This window comes from Oncorhynchus masou, chromosome 30 (genome assembly GCF_036934945.1).
Source record: "Oncorhynchus masou masou isolate Uvic2021 chromosome 30, UVic_Omas_1.1, whole genome shotgun sequence".
NCBI classification, from domain to species: Eukaryota; Metazoa; Chordata; class Actinopteri; order Salmoniformes; family Salmonidae; genus Oncorhynchus; species Oncorhynchus masou.
This window is the reverse complement of record NC_088241.1, coordinates 71,129,582-71,141,873: the sequence shown is the minus strand read 5'-3', so window position 1 is coordinate 71,141,873 and position 12,292 is coordinate 71,129,582. Positions and strand designations below refer to the sequence as shown.

Below are 12,292 nucleotides of genomic sequence, written 5' to 3'. Positions count from 1 at the left end.
GACCCAGGGAGAAATGAGGGGTGGTGGGGGGGTTAGAGTACTGACCGAGACCCAGGGAGAAGTGAGGGGTGGTGGGGGGAGGTTAGAGTACTGACCGAGACCCAGGGAGAAGTGAGGGGTGGTGGGGGGGGTTAGAGTACTGACCGAGACCCAGGGAGAAGTGAGGGGTGGTGGGGGGGTTAGAGTACTGACCGAGACCCAGGGAGAAATGAGGGGTGGTGGGGGGGGTTAGAGTACTGACCGAGACCCAGGGAGAAGTGAGGGGTGGTGGGGGGGGGGTAGAGTACTGACCGAGACCCAGGGAGAAGTGAGGGGTGGTGGGGGGGTTAGAGTACTGACCGAGACCCAGGGAGAAGTGAGGGGTGGTGGGGGAGGTTAGAGTACTGACCGAGACCCAGGGAGAAATGAGGGGTGGTGGGGGGTTAGAGTACTGACCGAGACCCAGGGAGAAGTGAGGGGTGGTGGGGGGGGGTTAGAGTACTGACCGAGACCCAGGGAGAAGTGAGGGGTGGTGGGGGGGGGTTAGAGTACTGACCGAGACCCAGGGAGAAGTGAGGGGTGGTGGGGGGGGGTTAGAGTACTGACCGAGACCCAGGGAGAAATGAGGGGTGGTGGGGGGGTTAGAGTACTGACCGAGACCCAGGGAGAAGTGAGGGGTGGTGGGGGGAGGTTAGAGTACTGACCGAGACCCAGGGAGAAATGAGGGGTGGTGGGGGGGGGTTAGAGTACTGACCGAGACCCAGGGAGAAGTGAGGGGTGGTGGGGGGGTTAGAGTACTGACCGAGACCCAGGGAGAAATGAGGGGTGGTGGGGGGGGGGTTAGAGTACTGACCGAGACCCAGGGAGAAGTGAGGGGTGGTGGGGGGGGGGTTAGAGTACTGACCGAGACCCAGGGAGAAATGAGGGGTGGTGGGGGGAGGTTAGAGTACTGACCGAGACCCAGGGAGAAGTGAGGGGTGGTGGGGGGTTAGAGTACTGACCGAGACCCAGGGAGAAGTGAGGGGTGGTGGGGGGGGTTAGAGTACTGACCGAGACCCAGGGAGAAATGAGGGGTGGTGGGGGGGGGTTAGAGTACTGACCGAGACCCAGGGAGAAGTGAGGGGTGGTGGGGGGAGGTTAGAGTACTGACCGAGACCCAGGGAGAAGTGAGGGGTGGTGGGGGGTTAGAGTACTGACCGAGACCCAGGGAGAAGTGAGGGGTGGTGGGGGGGTTAGAGTACTGACCGAGACCCAGGGAGAAGTGAGGGGTGGTGGGGAGGTTAGAGTACTGACCGAGACCCAGGGAGAAATGAGGGGTGGTGGGGGGTTAGAGTACTGACCGAGACCCAGGGAGAAGTGAGGGGTGGTGGGGGGAGGTTAGAGTACTGACCGAGACCCAGGGAGAAGTGAGGGGTGGTGGTGGGGGGGGGGGGGGTTAGAGTACTGACCGAGACCCAGGGAGAAGTGAGGGGTGGTGGGGGGGGGGGTTAGAGTACTGACCGAGACCCAGGGAGAAATGAGGGGTGGTGGGGGGTTAGAGTACTGACCGAGACCCAAGGAGAAGTGAGGGGTGGTGGGGAGGTTAGAGTACTGACCGAGACCCAGGGAGAAGTGAGGGGTGGTGGTGGGGGGTTAGAGTACTGACCGAGACCCAGGGAGAAATGAGGGGTGGTGGGGGGGGGGGGTTAGAGTACTGACCGAGACCCAGGGAGAAGTGAGGGGTGGTGGGGAGGTTAGAGTACTGACCGAGACCCAGGGAGAAATGAGGGGTGGTGGGGGGAGGTTAGAGTACTGACCGAGACCCAGGGAGAAGTGAGGGGTGGTGGGGGGTTAGAGTACTGACCGAGACCCAGGGAGAAGTGAGGGGTGGTGGGGGGGGTTAGAGTACTGACCGAGACCCAGGGAGAAATGAGGGGTGGTGGGGGGGTTAGAGTACTGACCGAGACCCAGGGAGAAGTGAGGGGTGGTGGGGGGAGGTTAGAGTACTGACCGAGACCCAGGGAGAAGTGAGGGGTGGTGGGGGGGTTAGAGTACTGACCGAGACCCAGGGAGAAGTGAGGGGTGGTGGGGGGGTTAGAGTACTGACCGAGACCCAGGGAGAAGTGAGGGGTGGTGGGGAGGTTAGAGTACTGACCGAGACCCAGGGAGAAATGAGGGGTGGTGGGGGGGTTAGAGTACTGACCGAGACCCAGGGAGAAGTGAGGGGTGGTGGGGGAGGTTAGAGTACTGACCGAGACCCAGGGAGAAGTGAGGGGTGGTGGTGGGGGGGGGTTAGAGTACTGACCGAGACCCAGGGAGAAGTGAGGGGTGGTGGGGGGGTTAGAGTACTGACCGAGACCCAGGGAGAAATGAGGGGTGGTGGGGGGGGGTTAGAGTACTGACCGAGACCCAAGGAGAAGTGAGGGGTGGTGGGGAGGTTAGAGTACTGACCGAGACCCAGGGAGAAGTGAGGGGTGGTGGTGGGGAGGTTAGAGTACTGACCGAGACCCAGGGAGAAATGAGGGGTGGTGGGGGGGGGGTTAGAGTACTGACCGAGACCCAAGGAGAAGTGAGGGGTGGTGGGGAGGTTAGAGTACTGACCGAGACCCAGGGAGAAGTGAGGGGTGGTGGTGGGGAGGTTAGAGTACTGACCGAGACCCAGGGAGAAGTGAGGGGTGGTGGGGGGGTTAGAGTACTGACCGAGACCCAGGGAGAAGTCAGGGGTGGTGGGGTTAGAGTACTGACCGAGACCCAGGGAGAAATGAGGGGTGGTGGGGTTAGAGTACTGACCGAGACCCAGGGAGAAGTGAGGGGTGGTGGGGTTAGAGTACTGACCGAGACCCAGGGAGAAGTGAGGGGTGGTGGTGGGGGGGGGTTAGAGTACTGACCGAGACCCAGGGAGAAGTGAGGGGTGGTGGGGGGTTAGAGTACTGACCGAGACCCAGGGAGAAATGAGGGGTGGTGGGGGGGTTAGAGTACTGACCGAGACCCAAGGAGAAGTGAGGGGTGGTGGGGAGGTTAGAGTACTGACCGAGACCCAGGGAGAAGTGAGGGGTGGTGGTGGGGAGGTTAGAGTACTGACCGAGACCCAGGGAGAAATGAGGGGTGGTGGGGGGGGTTAGAGTACTGACCGAGACCCAAGGAGAAGTGAGGGGTGGTGGGGAGGTTAGAGTACTGACCGAGACCCAGGGAGAAGTGAGGGTGGTGGTGGGGAGGTTAGAGTACTGACCGAGACCCAGGGAGAAGTGAGGGGTGGTGGGGGGTTAGAGTACTGACCGAGACCCAGGGAGAAGTCAGGGGTGGTGGGGTTAGAGTACTGACCGAGACCCAGGGAGAAATGAGGGGTGGTGGGGTTAGAGTACTGACCGAGACCCAGGGAGAAGTGAGGGGTGGTGGGGTTAGAGTACTGACCGAGACCCAGGGAGAAGTGAGGGGTGGTGGGGGGAGGTTAGAGTACTGACCGAGACCCAGGGAGAAATGAGGGGTGGTGGTGGGGAGGTTAGAGTACTGACCGAGACCCAGGGAGAAGTGAGGGGTGGTGGGGTTAGAGTACTGACCGAGACCCAGGGAGAAATGAGGAGTGGTGGGGGGGAGGTTGGAGTACTGACCGAGACCCAGGGAGAAGTGAGGGGTGGTGGGGGGGAGGTTAGAGTACTGACCGAGACCCAGGGAGAAGTGAGGGGTGGTGGGGGGAGGTTAGAGTACTGACCGAGACCCAGGGAGAAGTGAGGGGTGGTGGGGGGGTTAGAGTACTGACCGAGACCCAGGGAGAAGTGAGGGGTGGTGGGGGGGGGGGTTAGAGTACTGACCGAGACCCAGGGAGAAATGAGGGGTGGTGGGGGGGGGGTTAGAGTACTGACCGAGACCCAGGGAGAAGTGAGGGGTGGTGGGGGGGGTTAGAGTACTGACCGAGACCCAGGGAGAAATGAGGGGTGGTGGGGGGGTTAGAGTACTGACCGAGACCCAGGGAGAAATGAGGGGTGGTGGGGGGGTTAGAGTACTGACCGAGACCCAGGGAGAAGTGAGGGGTGGTGGGGGGGGTTAGAGTACTGACCGAGACCCAGGGAGAAGTGAGGGGTGGTGGGGGGAGGTTAGAGTACTGACCGAGACCCAGGGAGAAGTGAGGGGTGGTGGGGGGGTTAGAGTACTGACCGAGACCCAGGGAGAAGTGAGGGGTGGTGGGGGGGTTAGAGTACTGACCGAGACCCAGGGAGAAATGAGGGGTGGTGGGGGGGTTAGAGTACTGACCGAGACCCAGGGAGAAGTGAGGGGTGGTGGGGGGGGGGTTAGAGTACTGACCGAGACCCAGGGAGAAATGAGGGGTGGTGGGGGGGGTTAGAGTACTGACCGAGACCCAGGGAGAAATGAGGGGTGGTGGGGGGGTTAGAGTACTGACCGAGACCCAGGGAGAAGTGAGGGGTGGTGGGGGGAGGTTAGAGTACTGACCGAGACCCAGGGAGAAGTGAGGGGTGGTGGGGGGGTTAGAGTACTGACCGAGACCCAGGGAGAAGTGAGGGGTGGTGGGGGGTTAGAGTACTGACCGAGACCCAGGGAGAAATGAGGGGTGGTGGGGGGGGTTAGAGTACTGACCGAGACCCAGGGAGAAGTGAGGGGTGGTGGGGGGGAGGTTAGAGTACTGACCGAGACCCAGGGAGAAGTGAGGGGTGGTGGGGGGGTTAGAGTACTGACCGAGACCCAGGGAGAAGTGAGGGGTGGTGGGGGGAGGTTAGAGTACTGACCGAGACCCAGGGAGAAATGAGGGGTGGTGGGGGGGGGTTAGAGTACTGACCGAGACCCAGGGAGAAGTGAGGGTGGTGGGGGGAGGTTAGAGTACTGACCGAGACCCAGGGAGAAGTGAGGGGTGGTGGGGGGTTAGAGTACTGACCGAGACCCAGGGAGAAGTGAGAGGTGGTGGGGGGGGTTAGAGTACTGACCGAGACCCAGGGAGAAATGAGGGGTGGTGGGGGGGTTAGAGTACTGACCGAGACCCAGGGAGAAGTGAGGGGTGGTGGGGGGGGTTAGAGTACTGACCGAGACCCAGGGAGAAATGAGGGGTGGTGGGGGGGGTTAGAGTACTGACCGAGACCCAGGGAGAAGTGAGGGGTGGTGGGGGGGTTAGAGTACTGACCGAGACCCAGGGAGAAATGAGGGGGTGGTGGGGGGGTTAGAGTACTGACCGAGACCCAGGGAGAAGTGAGGGGTGGTGGGGGGTTAGAGTACTGACCGAGACCCAGGGAGAAATGAGGGGTGGTGGGGGGGAGGTTAGAGTACTGACCGAGACCCAGGGAGAAGTGAGGGGTGGTGGGGGGGTTAGAGTACTGACCGAGACCCAGGGAGAAGTGAGGGGTGGTGGGGGGGGGGTTAGAGTACTGACCGAGACCCAGGGAGAAATGAGGGGTGGTGGGGGGGGTTAGAGTACTGACCGAGACCCAGGGAGAAGTGAGGGGGTGGTGGGGGGGAGGTTAGAGTACTGACCGAGACCCAGGGAGAAGTGAGGGGTGGTGGGGGGGTTAGAGTACTGACCGAGACCCAGGGAGAAGTGAGGGGTGGTGGGGGGGTTGAGAGTACTGACCGAGACCCAGGGAGAAGTGAGGGGTGGTGGGGAGGTTAGAGTACTGACCGAGACCCAGGGAGAAATGAGGGGTGGTGGGGGGGGGTTAGAGTACTGACCGAGACCCAGGGAGAAGTGAGGGGTGGTGGGGGGAGGTTAGAGTACTGACCGAGACCCAGGGAGAAGTGAGGGGTGGTGGTGGGGGGGGGGGGTTAGAGTACTGACCGAGACCCAGGGAGAAGTGAGGGGTGGTGGGGGGGGTTAGAGTACTGACCGAGACCCAGGGAGAAATGAGGGGTGGTGGGGGGGGGGGTTAGAGTACTGACCGAGACCCAAGGAGAAGTGAGGGGTGGTGGGGAGGTTAGAGTACTGACCGAGACCCAGGGAGAAGTGAGGGGTGGTGGTGGGGAGGTTAGAGTACTGACCGAGACCCAGGGAGAAATGAGGGGTGGTGGGGGGGGTTAGAGTACTGACCGAGACCCAGGAGAAGTGAGGGGTGGTGGGGAGGTTAGAGTACTGACCGAGACCCAGGGAGAAGTGAGGGGTGGTGGTGGGGAGGTTAGAGTACTGACCGAGACCCAGGGAGAAGTGAGGGGTGGTGGGGGGGTTAGAGTACTGACCGAGACCCAGGGAGAAGTCAGGGGTGGTGGGGTTAGAGTACTGACCGAGACCCAGGGAGAAATGAGGGGTGGTGGGGTTAGAGTACTGACCGAGACCCAGGGAGAAGTGAGGGGTGGTGGGGTTAGAGTACTGACCGAGACCCAGGGAGAAGTGAGGGGTGGTGGGGGAGGTTAGAGTACTGACCGAGACCCAGGGAGAAATGAGGGGTGGTGGTGGGGAGGTTAGAGTACTGACCGAGACCCAGGGAGAAGTGAGGGGTGGTGGGGTTAGAGTACTGACCGAGACCCAGGGAGAAATGAGGAGTGGTGGGGGGGAGGTTGGAGTACTGACCGAGACCCAGGGAGAAGTGAGGGGTGGTGGGGGGGAGGTTAGAGTACTGACCGAGACCCAGGGAGAAATGAGGAGTGGTGGGGGGGGGAGGTTGGAGTACTGACCGAGACCAAGGGAGAAATGAGGAGTGGTGGGGGGGGGAGGTTGGAGTACTGACCGAGACCAAGGGAGAAATGAGGAGTGGTGGGGGGAAGGTTGGAGTACTGACCGAGACCAAGGGAGAAGTGAGGGGTGGTGGGGGGAGTTAGAGTACTGACCGAGACCCAGGGAGAAATGAGGGGTGGTGGGGGGGGTTAGAGTACTGACCGAGACCCAAGGAGAAGTGAGGGGTGGTGGGGGGAGGTTAGAGTACTGACCGAGACCCAGGGAGAAGTGAGGGGTGGTGGGGGGGGGGGGGGTTAGAGTACTGACCGAGACCCAGGGAGAAGTGGGGAGTGGTGGGGGGGAGGTTAGAGTACTGACCGAGACCCAGGGAGAAATGAGTAGTGGTGGGGGGGAGGTTGGAGTACTGACCGAGACCCAGGGAGAAGTGAGGGGGTGGTGGGGGGAGGTTAGAGTACTGACCGAGACCCAGGGAGAAGTGAGGGGTGGTGGGGGGAGGTTAGAGTACTGACCGAGACCCAGGGAGAAGTGAGGGGTGGTGGGGGGAGGTTAGAGTAGTGACCGAGACCCAGGGAGAAGTGAGGGGTGGTGGGGGGAGGTTAGAGTACTGACCGAGACCCAGGGAGAAGTGAGGGGTGGTGGGGGGAGGTTAGAGTACTGACCGAAACCCAGGGAGAAGTGAGGGGTGGTGGTGGGGGGAGGTTAGAGTACTGACCGAGACCCAGGGAGAAGTGAGGGGTGGTGGGGGGAGGTTAGAGTATTGACCGAGACCCAGGGAGAAGTGAGGGGTGGTGGGGGGGGGGTTAGAGTACTGACCGAGACCCAGGGAGAAATGAGGAGTGGTGGGGGGGAGGTTGGAGTACTGACCGAGACCCAGGGAGAAGTGAGGGGTGGTGGGGGGGAGGTTAGAGTACTGACCGAGACCCAGGGAGAAGTGAGGGGTGGTGGGGGGAGGTTAGAGTACTGACCGAGACCCAGGGAGAAGTGAGGGGTGGTGGGGGGGGTTAGAGTACTGACCGAGACCCAGGGAGAAGTGAGGGGTGGTGGGGGGGTTAGAGTACTGACCGAGACCCAGGGAGAAATGAGGGGTGGTGGGGGTGTTAGAGTACTGACCGAGACCCAGGGAGAAGTGAGGGGTGGTGGGGGGAGGTTAGAGTACTGACCGAGACCCAGGGAGAAGTGAGGGGTGGTGGGGGGAGGTTAGAGTACTGACCGAGACCCAGGGAGAAGTGAGGGGTGGTGGGGGGGGGGGGGGGTTAGAGTACTGACCGAGACCCAGGGAGAAGTGAGGGGTGGTGGGGGGGTTAGAGTACTGACCGAGACCCAGGGAGAAGTGAGGGGTGTTGGGGGGGTTAGAGTACTGACTGAGACCCAGGGAGAAGTGAGGGGCGGTGGGGGGAGGTTAGAGTACTGACCGAGACCCAGGGAGAAGTGAGGGGTGGTGGTGGGGGGGGGTTAGAGTACTGACCGAGACCCAGGGAGAAGTGAGGGGTGGTGGGGGGGGTTAGAGTACTGACCGAGACCCACGGAGAAATGAGGAGTGGTGGGGGGAGGTTGGAGTACTGACCGAGACCCAGGGAGAAGTGAGGGGTGGTGGGGGGGGAGGTTAGAGTACTGACCGAGACCCAGGGAGAAATGAGGGGTGGTGGGGGGGGTTAGAGTACTGACCGAGACCCAGGGAGAAGTGAGGGGTGGTGGGGGGGAGGTTAGAGTACTGACCGAGACCCAGGGAGAAGTGAGGGGTGGTGGGGGGGGGGTAGAGTACTGACCGAGACCCAGGGAGAAGTGAGGGGTGGTGGGGGGGTTAGAGTACTGACCGAGACCCAGGGAGAAATGAGGGGTGGTGGGGGGAGGTTAGAGTACTGACCGAGACCCAGGGAGAAGTGAGGGGTGGTTGGGGGGGGTTAGAGTACTGACCGAGACCCAGGGAGAAGTGAGGGGTGGTGGGGGGGGTTAGAGTACTGACCGAGACCCAGGGAGAAATGAGGAGTGGTGGGGGAGGTTGGAGTACTGACCGAGACCCAGGGAGAAGTGAGGGGTGGTGGGGGGGAGGTTAGAGTACTGACCGAGACCCAGGGAGAAATGAGGGGTGGTGGGGGGGAGGTTGGAGTACTGACCGAGACCCAGGGAGAAGTGAGGGGTGGTGGGGGGGAGGTTAGAATACTGACCGAGACCCAGGGAGAAGTCAGGGGTGGTGGGGGGGAGGTTAGAATACTGACCGAGACCCAGGGAGAAGTCAGGGGTGGTGGGGGGTTAGAGTACTGACCGAGACCCAGGGAGAAATGAGGGGTGGTGGGGTTAGAGTACTGACCGAGACCCAGGGAGAAATGAGGGGGTGGTGGGGGGGTTAGAGTACTGACCGAGACCCAGGGAGAAGTGAGGGGTGGGGGGGGTTAGAGTACTGACCGAGACCCAGGGAGAAGTGAGGGGTGGTGGGGGGGTTAGAGTACTGACCGAGACCCAGGGAGAAGTGAGGGGTGGTGGGGTTAGAGTACTGACCGAGACCCAGGGAGAAATGAGGGGTGGTGGGGGGGGGTTAGAGTACTGACCGAGACCCAGGGAGAAAGTGAGGGGTGGTGGGGGGGGGTTAGAGTACTGACCGAGACCCAGGGAGAAGTGAGGGGTGGTGGGGGGGGGTTAGAGTACTGACCGAGACCCAGGGAGAAGTGAGGGGTGGTGGGGGGGGTTAGAGTACTGACCGAGACCCAGGGAGAAATGAGGAGTGGTGGGGGGGAGGTTGGAGTACTGACCGAGACCCAGGGAGAAGTGAGGGGTGGTGGGGGGGAGGTTAGAGTACTGACCGAGACCCAGGGAGAAGTGAGGGGTGGTGGGGGGGAGGTTAGAGTACTGACCGAGACCCAGGGAGAAGTGAGGGGTGGTGGGGGGGAGGTTAGAGTACTGACCGAGACCCAGGGAGAAGTGAGGGGTGGTGGGGGGCAGTTAGAGTACTGACCGAGACCCAGGGAGAAATGAGGGGTGGTGGGGAGGTTAGAATACTGACCGAGACCCAGGGAGAAATGAGGAGTGGTGGGGGGGAGGTTGGAGTACTGACCGAGACCCAGGGAGAAGTGAGGGGTGGTGGTGGGGAGGTTAGAGTACTGACCGAGACCCAGGGAGAAGTGAGGGGTGGTGGGGGGAGGTTAGAGTACTGACCGACCCAGGGAGAAATGAGGGGTGGTGGGGTTAGAGTACTGACCGAGACCCAGGGAGAAATGAGGGGTGGTGGGGTTAGAGTACTGACCGAGACCCAGGGAGAAGTGAGGGGTGGTGGGGGGGAGGTTAGAGTACTGACCGAGACCCAGGGAGAAGTGAGGAGTGGTGGGGGGGAGGTTAGAGTAATGACCGAGACCCAGGGAGAAATGAGGGGTGGTGGTGGGGAGGTTAGAGTACTGACCGAGACCCAGGGAGAAGTGAGGGGTGGTGGGGTTAGAGTACTGACCGAGACCCAGGGAGAAATGAGGAGTGGTGGGGGGGAGGTTGGAGTACTGACCGAGACCCAGGGGGTGGTGGGGGGAGGTTAGAGTACTGACCGAGACCCAGGGAGAAATGAGGAGTGGTGGGGGGGAGGTTGGAGTACTGACCGAGACCAAGGGAGAAGTGAGGGGTGGTGGGGGGAGTTAGAGTACTGACCGAGACCCAGGGAGAAATGAGGGGTGGTGGGGGTTAGAGTACTGACCGAGACCCAGGAGAAGTGAGGGGTGGTGGGGGGGGGTTAGAGTACTGACCGAGACCCAGGGAGAAGTGAGGGGTGGTGGGGGGAGGTTAGAGTACTGACCGAGACCCAGGGAGAAGTGAGGGGTGGTGGGGGGAGGTTAGAGTACTGACCGAGACCCAGGGAGAAGTGAGGGGTGGTGGGGGGAGGTTAGAGTACTGACCGAGACCCAGGGAGAAGTGAGGAGTGGTGGGGGGAGGTTGGAGTACTGACCGAGACCCAGGGAGAAATTAGGGGTGGTGGGGGGAGGTTAGAGTACTGACCGAGACCCAGGGAGAAGTGAGGGGTGGTGGGGGGGGGAGGTTAGAGTACTGACCGAGACCCAGGGAGAAGTGAGGGGTGGTGGGGGAGGTTAGAGTACTGACCGAGACCCAGGGAGAAGTGAGGGGTGGTGGGGGGAGGTTAGAGTACTGACCGAAACCCAAGGAGAAGTGAGGGGTGGTGGGGGGAGGTTAGAGTACTGACCGAGACCCAGGGAGAAGTGAGGGGTGGTGGGGGGGGTTAGAGTACTGACCGAGACCCAGGGAGAAGTGAGGGGTGGTGGGGGGGTTAGAGTACTGACCGAGACCCAGGGAGAAGTGAGGGGTGGTGGGGGGGGGTTAGAGTACTGACCGAGACCCAGGGAGAAGTGAGGGGTGGTGGGGGGGGGGGTTAGAGTACTGACCGAGACCCAGGGAGAAATGAGGGGTGGTGGGGGGGGTTAGAGTACTGACCGAGACCCAGGGAGAAATGAGGGGTGGTGGGGGGGGGTTAGAGTACTGACCGAGACCCAGGGAGAAATGAGGAGTGGTGGGGGGAGGTTGGAGTACTGACCGAGACCCAGGGAGAAGTGAGGGGTGGTGGGGGAGGTTAGAGTACTGACCGAGACCCAGGGAGAAGTGAGGGGTGGTGGGGGGAGGTTAGAGTACTGACCGAGACACAGGGAGAAGTGAGGGGTGGTGGGGGGGTTAGAGTACTGACCGAGACCCAGGGAGAAGTGAGGGGTGGTGGGGGGAGGTTAGAGTACTGACCGAGACCCAGGGAGAAGTGAGGGGTGGTGGGGGGGTTAGAGTACTGACCGAGACCCAGGGAGAAGTGAGGGGTGGTGGGGGGGTTAGAGTACTGACCGAGACCCAGGGAGAAATGAGGAGTGGTGGGGGGGAGGTTGGAGTACTGACCGAGACCCAGGGAGAAGTGAGGGGTGGTGGGGGGAGGTTAGAGTACTGACCGAGACCCAGGGAGAAGTGAGGGGTGGTGGGGGGAGGTTAGAGTACTGACCGAGACCCAGGGAGAAGTGAGGGGTGGTGGGGGGGGGGTTAGAGTACTGACCGAGACCCAGGGAGAAGTGAGGGTGGTGGGGGGAGGTTAGAGTACTGACCGAGACCCAGGGAGAAGTGAGGGGTGGTGGGGGGGTTAGAGTACTGACCGAGACCCAGGGAGAAGTGAGGGTGGTGGGGGGGGGAGGTTAGAGTACTGACCGAGACCCAGGGAGAAGTGAGGGGTGGTGGGGGGGGTTAGAGTACTGACCGAGACCCAGGGAGAAATGAGGAGTGGTGGGGGGAGGTTGGAGTACTGACCGAGACCCAGGGAGAAGTGAGGGGTGGTGGGGGGGTTAGAGTACTGACCGAGACCCAGGGAGAAGTGAGGGGTGGTGGGGGGTTAGAGTACTGACCGAGACCCAGGGAGAAGTGAGGGGTGGTGGGGGGAGGTTAGAGTACTGACCGAGACCCAGGGAGAAGTGAGGGGTGGTGGGGAGGTTAGGGGAGACCCAGGGAGAAGTGAGGGGTGGTGGGGGGGTTAGAGTACTGACCGAGACCCAGGGAGAAGTGAGGGGTGGTGGGGGGAGGTTAGAGTACTGACCGAGACCCAGGGAGAAGTGAGGGGTGGTGGGGGGAGGTTAGGTACTGACCGAGACCCAGGGAGAAGTGAGGGGTGGTGGGGGGGAGGTTGGAGTACTGACCGAGACCCAGGGAGAAGTGAGGGGTGGTGGGGGGAGGTTAGAGTACTGACCGAGACCCAGGGAGAAGTGAGGGGTGGTG

The 12,292-nt window shown here is 61.7% G+C and overlaps 1 protein-coding gene across 1 annotated transcript in view; it reads right to left on the bottom strand.

Annotated features, from left to right (window-relative positions):
• The window catches only part of dlec1 (DLEC1 cilia and flagella associated protein), a 197,118-nt gene that overhangs the window by 136,333 nt on the left and 48,493 nt on the right, over positions 1–12,292 (bottom strand). The window lies entirely within an intron of this gene.